This window comes from Syngnathus typhle, unplaced genomic scaffold (assembly GCF_033458585.1).
Source record: "Syngnathus typhle isolate RoL2023-S1 ecotype Sweden unplaced genomic scaffold, RoL_Styp_1.0 HiC_scaffold_400, whole genome shotgun sequence".
In the NCBI taxonomy this organism is placed as follows: Eukaryota; Metazoa; Chordata; class Actinopteri; order Syngnathiformes; family Syngnathidae; genus Syngnathus; species Syngnathus typhle.
In genome coordinates this window covers 20,001-31,921 of record NW_026872303.1, presented here as the reverse complement: position 1 = coordinate 31,921, position 11,921 = coordinate 20,001, and positions in this window count along the sequence as shown.

Here is an 11,921-nt window from a genome sequence, read left to right as displayed (position 1 = left end):
CTCCCCGCCACAGCTGAACAGTCATCCCGGCCTAGTGGAGGTCTGCGCAGGGGGGGTCTTCCTTGAAATGTTACCCGGCTTTTGAGCTCTCCTGTCCGGCGTGGGTTTGCGTCAGCGGCCGGTGTCATTTACTCGTCGTGCCGACCGGAGGGAGGCCACTCCCCGCCACAGCTGAACAGTCATCCCGGCCTAGTGGAGGTCTGCGCAGGGGGGGTCTTCCTTGAAATGTTACCCGGCTTTTGAGCTCTCCTGTCCGGCGTGGGTTTGCGTCAGCGGCCGGTGTCATTTACTCGTCGTGCCGACCGGAGGGAGGCCACTCCCCGCCACAGCTGAACAGTCATCCCGGCCTAGTGGAGGTCTGCGCAGGGGGGGTCTTCCTTGAAATGTTACCCGGCTTTTGAGCTCTCCTGCCGGGCGTGGGTTTGCGTCAGCGCCCGGTAACATTATGGAAGCTAAAAGAAAGAAAAAAGAAACAAATCTAAGTGCGATTGCTGGTGTCTAAATACATTTTGCATAATAATTTGGAACACGGGACCGTGTTCCAAATTATTATGCAAGTGATATTTATCTCAGATTTTCCTAAATAGCTTTACTCGTCGTGCCGACCGGAGGGAGGCCACTCCCCGCCACAGCTGAACAGTCATCCCGGCCTAGTGGAGGTCTGCGCAGGGGGGGTCTTCCTTGAAATGTTACCCGGCTTTTGAGCTCTCCTGTCCGGCGTGGGGTTTGCGTCAGCGGCCGGTGTCATTTACTCGTCGTGCCGACCGGAGGGAGGCCACTCCCGCCACAGCTGAACAGTCATCCCGGCCTAGTGGAGGTCTGCGCAGGGGGGGTCTTCCTTGAAATGTTACCCGGCTTTTGAGCTCTCCTGTCCGGCGTGGGTTTGCGTCAGCGGCCGGTGTCATTTACTCGTCGTGCCGACCGGAGGGAGGCCACTCCCCGCCACAGCTGAACAGTCATCCCGGCCTAGTGGAGGTCTGCGCAGGGGGGGTCTTCCTTGAAATGTTACCCGGCTTTTGAGCTCTCCTGTCCGGCGTGGGTTTGCGTCAGCGGCCGGTGTCATTTACTCGTCGTGCCGACCGGAGGGAGGCCACTCCCCGCCACAGCTGAACAGTCATCCCGGCCTAGTGGAGGTCTGCGCAGGGGGGGTCTCCTTGAAATGTACCCGGCTTTTGAGCTCTCCTGTCCGGCGTGGGTTTTGCGTCAGCGGCCGGTGTCATTTACTCGTCGTGCCGACCGGAGGGAGGCCACTCCCCGCCACAGCTGAACAGTCATCCCGGCCTAGTGGAGGTCTGCGCAGGGGGGGTCTTCCTTGAAATGTTACCCGGCTTTTGAGCTCTCCTGTCCGGCGTGGGTTTGCGGTCAGCGGGCCGGTGTCATTTACCTCGTCGTGCCGACCGGAGGGAGGCCACTCCCCGCCACAGCTGAACAGTCATCCCGGCCTAGTGGAGGTCTGCGCAGGGGGGGTCTTCCTTGAAATGTTACCCGGCTTTTGAGCTCTCCTGTCCGGCGTGGGTTTGCGTCAGCGGCCGGTGTCATTTACTCGTCGTGCCGACCGGAGGGAGGCCACTCCCCGCCACAGCTGAACAGTCATCCCGGCCTAGTGGAGGTCTGCGCAGGGGGGGTCTTCCTTGAAATGTTACCCGGCTTTTGAGCTCTCCTGTCCGGCGTGGGTTTGCGTCAGCGGCCGGTGTCATTTACTCGTCGTGCCGACCGGAGGGAGGCCACTCCCCGCCACAGCTGAACAGTCATCCCGGCCTAGTGGAGGTCTGCGCAGGGGGGGTCTTCCTTGAAATGTTACCCGGCTTTTGAGCTCTCCTGTCCGGCGTGGGTTTGCGTCAGCGGCCGGTGTCATTTACTCGTCGTGCCGACCGGAGGGAGGCCACTCCCCGCCACAGCTGAACAGTCATCCCGGCCTAGTGGAGGTCTGCGCAGGGGGGGTCTTCCTTGAAATGTTACCCGGCTTTTGAGCTCTCCCTGTCCGGCGTGGGTTTGCGTCAGCGGCCGGTTGTCATTTACTCGTCGTGCCGACCGGAGGGAGGCCACTCCCCGCCACAGCTGAACAGTCATCCCGGCCTAGTGGAGGTCTGCGCAGGGGGGGTCTTCCTTGAAATGTTACCCGGCTTTTGAGCTCTCCTGTCCGGCGTGGGTTTGCGGTCAGCGGCCGGTGTCATTTACTCGTCGTGCCGACCGGAGGGAGGCCACTCCCCGCCACAGCTGAACAGTCATCCCGGCCTAGTGGAGGTCTGCGCAGGGGGGGTCTTCCTTGAAATGTTACCCGGCTTTTGAGCTCTCCTGTCCGGCGTGGGTTTGCGTCAGCGGCCGGTGTCGATTTACTCGGTCGTGCCGACCGGAGGGAGGCCACTCCCCGCCACAGCTGAACAGTCATCCCGGCCTAGTGGAGGTCTGCGCAGGGGGGGTCCTTCCTTGAAATGTTACCCGGCTTTTGAGCTCTCCTGTCCGGCGTGGGTTTGCGTCAGCGGCCGGTGTCATTTACTCGTCGTGCCGACCGGAGGGAGGCCACTCCCCGCCACAGCTGAACAGTCATCCCGGCCTAGTGGAGGTCTGAGCAGGGGGGGTCTTCCTTGAAATGTTACCCGGCTTTTGAGCTCTCCTGTCCGGCGTGGGTTTGCGTCAGCGGCCGGTGTCATTTACTCGTCGTGTCCACCGGAGGGAGGCCACTCCCCGCCGCAGCTGCAGCGGCAGCTTTGAAACGTCATCCCGGCCCCCTGGAACTGTGCGCGGGGGGGGGCGATGCGTCCCGTGCGAGGTACCAGGTCGCGCTGCGCCGTCTGCCTGGCCGCTTTGGGCCCGCTGGAAGTCTATTAAAGCTCCGCGATCTCCGCCTCGGTGCTTAAAAAGCGTCCATCCGCTCTCCTGGAGCTTCTTTCGGTCATCTCGTCCGCGTGCACGGCCTGCCGGTGGCACCGGCTGGAGCTCCGCAAAAAGCTCCATTTCTGTTAAAAATGCTTAGCCGCGTCCCTGGAAGCCCAATCGGGCGTAGAAAGTCGAGGGGGAAGGCCCCCAAAGCACCGGCTGGAAGTCCCAAAAAAGCTCCATGATTGGTCAATAATGCTTAGCCGCCTCCCTGGAAGCCTAATCGGGCATAAAAAGCTAGGCGGAACGGCCCCAAAGCTCACACGGAAGTCCCAAAAAAGCTCCATGATTGGTCAATAATGCTTAGCCGCCTCCCTGGAAGCCTAACCGGGCCATAAAAGCTAGGCGGAACGGCCCCAAAGCTCCACACGGAAGTCCCAAAAAAGCTCCATGATTGGTCAATAATGCTTAGCCGCCTCCCTGGAAGCCTAATCGGGCATAAAAAGCTAGGCGGAACGCCCCAAAGCTCCACACGGAAGTCCCAAAAAAGCTCCATGATTGGTCAATAATGCTTAGCCGCCTCCCTGGAAGCCTAACCGGGCATAAAAAGCTAGGCGGAACGGCCCCAAAGCTCCACACGGAAGTCCCAAAAAAGCTCCATGATTGGTCAATAATGCTTAGCCGCCTCCCTGGAAGCCTAATCGGGCATAAAAAGTTAGGCGGAACGGCCCCAAAGCTCCACACGGAAGTCCCAAAAAAGCTCCATGATTGGTCAATAATGCTTAGCCGCCTCCCTGGAAGCCTAATCGGGCATAAAAAGCTAGGCGGAACGGCCCCAAAGCTCCACACGGAAGTCCCAAAAAAGCTCCATGATTGGTCAATAATGCTTAGCCGCCTCCCTGGAAGCCTAATCGGGCATAAAAAGTTAGGCGGAACGGCCCCAAAGCTCCACACGGAAGTCCCAAAAAAGCTCCATGATTGGTCAATAATGCTTAGCCGCCTCCCTGGAAGCCTAATCGGGCATAAAAAGCTAGGCGGAACGGCCCCAAAGCTCCACACGGAAGTCCCAAAAAAAGCTCCATGATTGGTCAATAATGCTTAGCCGCCTCCCTGGAAGCCTAATCGGGCATAAAAAGTTAGGCGGAACGGCCCCAAAGCTCCACACGGAAGTCCAAAAAAAGCTCCATGATTGGTCAATAATGCTTAGCCGCCTCCCTGGAAGCCTAATCGGGCATAAAAAGCTAGGCGGAACGGCCCCAAAGCTCCACACGGAAGTCCCAAAAAAGCTCCATGATTGGTCAATAATGCTTAGCCGCCTCCCTGGAAGCCTAATCGGGCATAAAAAGTTAGGCGGAACGGCCCCAAAGCTCCACACGGAAGTCCGAAAAAAGCTCAAAAATTTTCTAAGTGCCAACGGCTCATTCGCCGTAATGTGTCCGCTCCGCGCTGGTTCCCCGGTCGGCCTGCGAATAGCGCAAAATCAGCCTCACGGAAGTTCGAAAAAAGCTCAAAAATTTTCTAAGTGCCAACGGCTCATTCGCCGTAATGTGTCCGCTCCGCGCTGGTTCCCCGGTCGGCCGCGAATAGCGCAAAATCAGCCTCACGGAAGTTCGAAAAAAGCTCAAAAATTTTCTAAGTGCCAACGGCTCATTCGCCGTAATGTGTCCGCTCCGCGCTGGTTCCCCGGTCGGCCGCGAATAGCGCAAAAATCAGCCTAAGTGCAGTACCAACCTTGGCGTGTTGGTGCGCCAGAGTACGATGAGTTGGTCCCCCTAGTCACTGTACTCATTACCTTTACCCCCTAATCGCAAAATATAGTCAGAACGTATATGCAGAAGACTATTTTTTTCTTTTTTAAAATTTTCTAAGTGCCAGCGGATGCTGGCACACGAACTGTCCGAGCTACGACGGTTCTCCGGTCGGACAGCGAGGGTGAAAAAGCGGTCCTAAAATCACCGAGGGCTGCCGCACAAGTTGTCCGAGTGGCGACGGTTCCCCGGTCGGCCACGAATGTCGAAAATTCGGCCTCTCCACCACGGAGGTCGGTGAGAATTTCAGAATATTTTCTAAGTGCCAACGGCTCTTGCGCCGTAAAGTGTCCGCTTTGCCTGGTTCCCTCGGTCGGCCACGAACGGCGAAAAATCAGCCTCTCCTTCTGGAGCTCGCCTAAGTGCCAACGGCTCTTGCGCCGTAATGTGTCCGCTTTGCCTGGTTCCCTCGGTCGGCCACAAATAGCGAAAAATCAGCCTCTCATTCTGGAGCTCGTGCCAACTTTGGCGAATATTTTCTAAGTGCCAACGGCTCTTGCGCCGTAATGTGTCCGCTTTGCCTGGTTCCCTCGGTCGGCCACAAATAGCGAAAAAATCAGCCTCTCCTTCTGGAGCTCGCCTAAGTGCCAACGGCTCTTGCGCCGTAATGTGTCCGCTTTGTCTGGTTCCCTCGGTCGGCCACAAACGGCGAAAAATCAGCCTCTCATTCTGGAGCTCGTGCCAACTTTGGCGAATATTTTCTAAGTGCCAACGGCTCTTGCGCCGTAATGTGTCCGCTTTGCCTGGTTCCCTCGGTCGGCCACAAATAGCGAAAAAATCAGCCTCTCCTTCTGGAGCTCGCCTAAGTGCCAACGGCTCTTGCGCCGTAATGTGTCCGCTTTGTCTGGTTCCCTCGGTCGGCCACAAACGGCGAAAAATCAGCCTCTCATTCTGGAGCTCGTGCCAACTTTGGCGAATATTTTCTAAGTGCCAACGGCTCTTGCGCCGTAATGTGTCCGCTTTGCCTGGTTCCCTCGGTCGGCCACAAATAGCGAAAAATCAGCCTCTCCTTCTGGAGCTCGCCTAAGTGCCAACGGCTCTTGCGCCGTAATGTGTCCGCTTTGCCTGGTTCCCTCGGTCGGCCACAAATAGCGAAAAATCAGCCTCTCCTTCTGGAGCTCGTGCCAACTTTGGCGAATATTTTCTAAGTGCCAACGGCTCTTGCGCCGTAATGTGTCCGCTTTGCCTGGTTCCCTCGGTCGGCCACAAATAGCGAAAAAATCAGCCTCTCCTTCTGGAGCTCGCCTAAGTGCCAAGGCTCTTGCGCCGTAATGTGTCCGCTTTGTCTGGTTCCCTCGGTCGGCCACAAACGGCGAAAAATCAGCCTCTCATTCTGGAGCTCGTGCCAACTTTGGCGAATATTTTCTAAGTGCCAACGGCTCTTGCGCCGTAATGTGTCCGCTTTGCCTGGTTCCCTCGGTCGGCCACGAACGGCGAAAAATCAGCCTCTCCTTCTGGAGCTCGCCTAAGTGCCAACGGCTCTTGCGCCGTAATGTGTCCGCTTTGTCTGGTTCCCTCGGTCGGCCACAAACGGCGAAAAATCAGCCTCTCATTCTGGAGCTCGTGCCAACTTTGGCGAATATTTTCTAAGTGCCAACGGCTCTTGCGCCGTAATGTGTCCGCTTTGCCTGGTTCCCTCGGTCGGCCACGAACGGCGAAAAATCAGCCTCTCCTTCTGGAGCTCGCCTAAGTGCCAACGGCTCTTGCGCCGTAATGTGTCCGCTTTGCCTGGTTCCCTCGGTCGGCCACAAATAGCGAAAAATCAGCCTCTCCTTCTGGAGCTCGTGCCAACTTTGGCGAATATTTTCTAAGTGCCAACGGCTCTTGCGCCGTAATGTGTCCGCTTTGCCTGGTTCCCTCGGTCGGCCACAAATAGCGAAAAACCAGCCTCTCCTTCTGGAGCTCGCCTAAGTGCCAACGGCTCTTGCGCCGTAATGTGTCCGCTTTGTCTGGTTCCCTCGGTCGGCCACAAACGGCGAAAAATCAGCCTCTCATTCTGGAGCTCGTGCCAACTTTGGCGAATATTTTCTAAGTGCCAACGGCTCTTGCGCCGTAATGTGTCCGCTTTGCCTGGTTCCCTCGGTCGGCCACAAATAGCGAAAAAATCAGCCTCTCCTTCTGGAGCTCGCCTAAGTGCCAACGGCTCTTGCGCCGTAATGTGTCCGCTTTGCCTGGTTCCCTCGGTCGGCCACAAACGGCGAAAAATCAGCCTCTCATTCTGGAGCTCGTGCCAACTTTGGCGAATATTTTCTAAGTGCCAACGGCTCTTGCGCCGTAATGTGTCCGCTTTGCCTGGTTCCCTCGGTCGGCCACAAATAGCGAAAAACCAGCCTCTCCTTCTGGAGCTCGCCTAAGTGCCAACGGCTCTTGCGCCGTAATGTGTCCGCTTTGTCTGGTTCCCTCGGTCGGCCACAAACGGCGAAAAATCAGCCTCTCATTCTGGAGCTCGTGCCAACTTTGGCGAATATTTTCTAAGTGCCAACGGCTCTTGCGCCGTAATGTGTCCGCTTTGCCTGGTTCCCTCGGTCGGCCACAAATAGCGAAAAAATCAGCCTCTCCTTCTGGAGCTCGCCTAAGTGCCAACGGCTCTTGCGCCGTAATGTGTCCGCTTTGCCTGGTTCCCTCGGTCGGCCACAAACGGCGAAAAATCAGCCTCTCATTCTGGAGCTCGTGCCAACTTTGGCGAATATTTTCTAAGTGCCAACGGCTCTTGCGCCGTAATGTGTCCGCTTTGCCTGGTTCCCTCGGTCGGCCACAAATAGCGAAAAAATCAGCCTCTCCTTCTGGAGCTCGCCTAAGTGCCAACGGCTCTTGCGCCGTAATGTGTCCGCTTTGTCTGGTTCCCTCGGTCGGCCACAAACGGCGAAAAATCAGCCTCTCATTCTGGAGCTCGTGCCAACTTTGGCGAATATTTTCTAAGTGCCAACGGCTCTTGCGCCGTAATGTGTCCGCTTTGCCTGGTTCCCTCGGTCGGCCACAAATAGCGAAAAAATCAGCCTCTCCTTCTGGAGCTCGCCTAAGTGCCAACGGCTCTTGCGCCGTAATGTGTCCGCTTTGCCTGGTTCCCTCGGTCGGCCACAAACGGCGAAAAATCAGCCTCTCATTCTGGAGCTCGTGCCAACTTTGGCGAATATTTTCTAAGTGCCAACGGCTCTTGCGCCGTAATGTGTCCGCTTTGCCTGGTTCCCTCGGTCGGCCACGAACGGCGAAAAACCAGCCTCTCCTTCTGGAGCTCGCCTAAGTGCCAACGGCTCTTGCGCCGTAATGTGTCCGCTTTGCCTGGTTCCCTCGGTCGGCCACAAACGGCGAAAAATCAGCCTCTCCTTCTGGAGCTCGCTCTAAGTGCCAACGGCTCTTGCGCCGTAATGTGTCCGCTTTGCCTGGTTCCCTCGGTCGGCCACAAATAGCGAAAAACCAGCCTCTCCTTCTGGAGCTCGCCTAAGTGCCAACGGCTCTTGCGCCGTAATGTGTCCGCTTTGCCTGGTTCCCTCGGTCGGCCACAAACGGCGAAAAATCAGCCTCTCCTTCTGGAGCTCGCCTAAGTGCCAACGGCTCTTGCGCCGTAATGTGTCCGCTTTGCCTGGTTCCCTCGGTCGGCCACAAATAGCGAAAAACCAGCCTCTCCTTCTGGAGCTCGCCTAAGTGCCAACGGCTCTTGCGCCGTAATGTGTCCGCTTTGCCTGGTTCCCTCGGTCGGCCACAAACGGCGAAAAATCAGCCTCTCCTTCTGGAGCTCGCCTAAGTGCCAACGGCTCTTGCGCCGTAATGTGTCCGCTTTGCCTGGTTCCCTCGGTCGGCCACAAATAGCGAAAAACCAGCCTCTCCTTCTGGAGCTCGCCTAAGTGCCAACGGCTCTTGCGCCGTAATGTGTCCGCTTTGCCTGGTTCCCTCGGTCGGCCACAAACGGCGAAAAATCAGCCTCTCCTTCTGGAGCTCGCCTAAGTGCCAACGGCTCTTGCGCCGTAATGTGTCCGCTTTGCCTGGTTCCCTCGGTCGGCCACAAATAGCGAAAAACCAGCCTCTCCTTCTGGAGCTCGCCTAAGTGCCAACGGCTCTTGCGCCGTAATGTGTCCGCTTTGCCTGGTTCCCTCGGTCGGCCACAAACGGCGAAAAATCAGCCTCTCCTTCTGGAGCTCGCCTAAGTGCCAACGGCTCTTGCGCCGTAATGTGTCCGCTTTGCCTGGTTCCCTCGGTCGGCCACAAATAGCGAAAAACCAGCCTCTCCTTCTGGAGCTCGCCTAAGTGCCAACGGCTCTTGCGCCGTAATGTGTCCGCTTTGCCTGGTTCCCTCGGTCGGCCACAAACGGCGAAAAATCAGCCTCTCCTTCTGGAGCTCGCCTAAGTGCCAACGGCTCTTGCGCCGTAATGTGTCCGCTTTGCCTGGTTCCCTCGGTCGGCCACAAATAGCGAAAAACCAGCCTCTCCTTCTGGAGCTCGCGCCAACTTTGTCAAAAAATTTCTAAGTGCCAACGGCTCTTGCGCCGTAAAGTGTCCGCTTTGCCTGGTTCCCTCGGTCGGCCACAAATAGCGAAAAATCAGCCTCTCCTTCTGGAGCTCGCCTAAGTGCCAACGGCTCTTGCGCCGTAATGTGTCCGCTTTGCCTGGTTCCCTCGGTCGGCCACAAATAGCGAAAAACCAGCCTCTCCTTCTGGAGCTCGCCTAAGTGCCAACGGCTCTTGCGCCGTAATGTGTCCGCTTTGCCTGGTTCCCTCGGTCGGCCACAAATAGCGAAAAATCAGCCTCTCCTTCTGGAGCTCGCCTAAGTGCCAACGGCTCTTGCGCCGTAATGTGTCCGCTTTGCCTGGTTCCCTCGGTCGGCCACAAATAGCGAAAAACCAGCCTCTCCTTCTGGAGCTCGCGCCAACTTTGTCAAAAAATTTCTAAGTGCCAACGGCTCTTGCGCCGTAAAGTGTCCGCTTTGCCTGGTTCCCTCGGTCGGCCACAAATAGCGAAAAATCAGCCTCTCCTTCTGGAGCTCGTGCCAACTTTGGCGAATATTTTCTAAGTGCCAACGGCTCTTGCGCCGTAATGTGTCCGCTTTGCCTGGTTCCCTCGGTCGGCCACAAATAGCGAAAAATCAGCCTCTCCTTCTGGAGCTCGCCTAAGTGCCAACGGCTCTTGCGCCGTAAAGTGTCCGCTTTGTCTGGTTCCCTCGGTCGGCCACAAACGGCGAAAAATCAGCCTCTCCTTCTGGAGCTCGTGCCAACTTTGGCGAATATTTTCTAAGTGCCAACGGCTCTTGCGCCGTAAAGTGTCCGCTTTGTCTGGTTCCCTCGGTCGGCCACAAATAGCGAAAAATCAGCCTCTCCTTCTGGAGCTCGCGCAAGTGCCAACGGCTCTTGCGCCGTAAAGTGTCCGCTTTGTCTGGTTCCCTCGGTCGGCCACAAATAGCGAAAAATCAGCCTCTCCTTCTGGAGCTCGTGCCAACTTTGGCGAATATTTTCTAAGTGCCAACGGCTCTTGCGCCGTAATGTGTCCGCTTTGTCTGGTTCCCTCGGTCGGCCACAAATAGCGAAAAATCAGCCTCTCCTTCTGGAGCTCGCGCAAGTGCCAACGGCTCTTGCGCCGTAAAGTGTCCGCTTTGTCTGGTTCCCTCGGTCGGCCACAAATAGCGAAAAATCAGCCTCTCCTTCTGGAGCTCGTGCCAACTTTGGCGAATATTTTCTAAGTGCCAACGGCTCTTGCGCCGTAATGTGTCCGCTTTGTCTGGTTCCCTCGGTCGGCCACAAATAGCGAAAAATCAGCCTCTCCTTCTGGAGCTCGCGCAAGTGCCAACGGCTCTTGCGCCGTAAAGTGTCCGCTTTGTCTGGTTCCCTCGGTCGGCCACAAATAGCGAAAAATCAGCCTCTCCTTCTGGAGCTCGTGCCAACTTTGGCGAATATTTTCTAAGTGCCAACGGCTCTTGCGCCGTAATGTGTCCGCTTTGTCTGGTTCCCTCGGTCGGCCACAAATAGCGAAAAATCAGCCTCTCCTTCTGGAGCTCGCGCAAGTGCCAACGGCTCTTGCGCCGTAAAGTGTCCGCTTTGTCTGGTTCCCTCGGTCGGCCACAAATAGCGAAAAATCAGCCTCTCCTTCTGGAGCTCGTGCCAACTTTGGCGAATATTTTCTAAGTGCCAACGGCTCTTGCGCCGTAATGTGTCCGCTTTGTCTGGTTCCCTCGGTCGGCCACAAATAGCGAAAAATCAGCCTCTCCTTCTGGAGCTCGTGCCAACTTTGGCGAATATTTTCTAAGTGCCAACGGCTCTTGCGCCGTAAAGTGTCCGCTTTGCCTGGTTCCCTCGGTCGGCCACAAATAGCGAAAAATCAGCCTCTCCTTCTGGAGCTCGCGCCAACTTTGTCAAAAAATTTCTAAGTGCCAACGGCTCTTGCGCCGTAAAGTGTCCGCTTTGCCTGGTTCCCTCGGTCGGCCACAAATAGCGAAAAATCAGCCTCTCCTTCTGGAGCTCGCGCCAACTTTGTCGAAAAATTTCTAAGTGCCAACGGCTCTTGCGCCGTAAAGTGTCCGCTTTGTCTGGTTCCCTCGGTCGGCCGCAAATAGCGAAAAATCAGCCTCTCGCCCGTCAGGTACCAGGCGTTGGGGTACCAGGGGTAAGTGCAGTACCAGCTTTGGTCTGTTGGTGCGCCAGAGTACGATGAGTTGGTCCCCCTAGTCACTGTACTCATTACCTTTACCCCCAAATCGCAAAATATAGTCAGAACGAGTGTGGGGAACACAAGTTTTGGCCCCGAGAACCAGGCGGCTGGTGTCTCTAGCGATGTGTTCCCCCCCAAAAAGTGTTCACATGCTCGGACAGCGAACCTAGGAGCTACCGCAAAGCACTCTGGAAGTGCAAGAGCGAAAAATTTTCTAAGTACAAAAACTCTCGAAAATTTTCAAAGTGTCACAGTGCTCGAAAATTTTCAAAGTGCTACATGCTTTCCATCCAAGGAAGGAATAGTGGAGGACCGGCCGCCTCCTTAAACACAAGCCGGCGGAACGACGGGGAGGACCGGCCGCCTCCTTAAACACAGGCCGGTGGAACGTTTGGCAGAATTCTTCTCGTGGAGGACCGGCCGCCTCCTTAAACACAAGCCGGCGGAACGACGGGGAGGACCGGCCGCCTCCTTAAACACAGGCCGGTGGAACGTTTGGCAGAATTCTTCTCGTGGAGGACCGGCCGCCTCCTTAAACACAGGCCGGTGGGAACGGTTGGCAGAATTGCGTGACGGCCGCCTGCTCCCGGCGTCCGCACGTGAACGAACACCCCCTCCCGGGGACGGCCGTCTGCTCCCGACCGCCGTCCTTCACCCCCTCAC